This window comes from Morus notabilis, unplaced genomic scaffold, assembly GCF_000414095.1.
Source record: "Morus notabilis unplaced genomic scaffold, ASM41409v2 Scaffold1383, whole genome shotgun sequence".
Taxonomy (NCBI): domain Eukaryota; kingdom Viridiplantae; phylum Streptophyta; class Magnoliopsida; order Rosales; family Moraceae; genus Morus; species Morus notabilis.
In genome coordinates this window covers 408,539-410,251 of record NW_010366099.1, presented here as the reverse complement: position 1 = coordinate 410,251, position 1,713 = coordinate 408,539, and the positions used below count along the sequence as shown (strand labels likewise).

Sequence of the window (1,713 nt, the reverse complement as noted above, 5' to 3'; positions counted from 1 at the left end):
AAAAATGGAAAAAAAAAAGACACAGAACAACACGAAGGAAAAACACATATAGATCTGAAAGAACAGTGAAAGAAAAACTGAATAGGAAAAATAAAATAAAAAAGAAGTCAACCAGAAATGTAAAATAAAAAAAAAGTTTAAAAACAGGGAACAAAAGAAAGCAAAAACATGTCCAGATCTAAAAAAAAAAAAACCTAATAAAAAAGCGGGAAAAAAAAAAGAAACACAATAATAGATCTAGAAAAATAAACGGGATGATCTGAAAAAACAAACCAAAAAAAAATGAATCAAAAAATAAAAAAAAAGGAAACCAAATCTAAAAAAAAAAAAAAAACCGAAAAACAAAACAAACATTAACAATGATTCCCAAAAATCTTACGAAGAGAAAGAAAGAAAGAAAAGGGAAAAAATAAACCAAAATGAAACCCACGAAAACTTTTAACCCATTTGTCAAAAAAAGAAAAATATGAAATAAACCCTACGAAAAACGCAACAAAATCCATAAACATAAAATGAGAAAAAAAAATTAGAACCAAAACATAATAAACTAGAGAAAACTACAAAGAAAACGAAAAGAACTCATGAAGAGGAAACGAAGAAGAAGAACCTCGGTCAAAGAAACATTAGATGCAGACGTAGAATCAAAAAATAAAGGAAGCAAGAAGCTTCGAGGAGAGTAAACAAAACCCCATCGCACAGGAAACGAAACAACAGAGCCTCGGTAAAAGAGAAATTAGATAGAAAACAAATGAAAGAAGCAAGAAGCTTCGAGGAGAGTAAACAAAACCCCATCGCACAGGAAACGAAACAACAGAGCCTCGGTAAAAGAGAAATTAGATAGAAAACAAATGAAAGAAGCAAGAAGTTTCTCGATGACACTAAACATAACCCACCACAGTAAATGACAAAAATGCCCAGCAAAAAAACACAGGAAGGAAAAAATTTGAGGACAAAACAGTAAAAATAAAATGTAGTCCCACCACTCTGCAGTATTAAAAAAAACGTGAACAAAAAATAACAGGAATAATATCAGAAAATCACTGTTTTAAAAGGACACAGGCAGTAGAAAAAAGAATTCAACAGAAAATAATAGGGATAAAATCGGAAAATCGGAAAATCACTGTACTTAGTACAGTAACTTTCCGACCTCCTTTAGTAGTATGTATAATGTATAATGTCCGAGTCCGAGGTCTCCCAGTTGAGATCTGTTTGTGAACTTCTCTACCCACGTTCGTTATATTGTTATCTTTCTCCTACGTAATCGACTTTAGTTTCGTCGAAAAAGCTTTCTGGGTAAGCTCTTTTTCGCTTTGAATTCATTTACTATGTTGCTCTGTTTTGTTTTGACATTTATTTCTTGTCTAGAACACGTTAATCTTTTGTTTCATTTTGTTCATTGTGTTAATTCATATATATATATATATATATATATGTACTCTATTTCATAATTTATGGCTATTTCTTCTTAAGAGATTTCCTCAATTCATCAATTTGTTAGTATAAGTAACATTGTAGATTATAATTCTGGTGTTCTGAGATGTATTCTCTCTGAATTTTTTGTTATATTCATATATTTGTAATTGATGAGAATGCTTCGAAGAAGAAAAGAAAAAAAAAATTCCGATTTCTGTATTTATTACCATTAGGGATCCCAGACACTGAAAAAAAAAAGAAAAAAAAAAAAAAAAAAAGTTATCTTAAAACAAAAAGGAA

The 1,713-nt window shown here is 29.7% G+C and overlaps 1 protein-coding gene across 2 annotated transcripts in view; it reads left to right on the top strand.

Moving 5' to 3' along the window:
* The first annotated feature begins 1,101 nt into the window (after nucleotides 1-1,101).
* LOC21396531 (GDP-mannose 3,5-epimerase 1) overlaps nucleotides 1,102-1,713 on the top strand; it is a 3,743-nt gene continuing 3,131 nt past the window's right edge. For both annotated transcript variants that reach the window (XM_024173067.1, XM_024173066.1), the window contains exon 1: nucleotides 1,102-1,293. The gene's annotated coding sequence lies outside the window, so the exon portion shown is untranslated. The remainder of the gene's footprint in view (nucleotides 1,294-1,713) is intronic.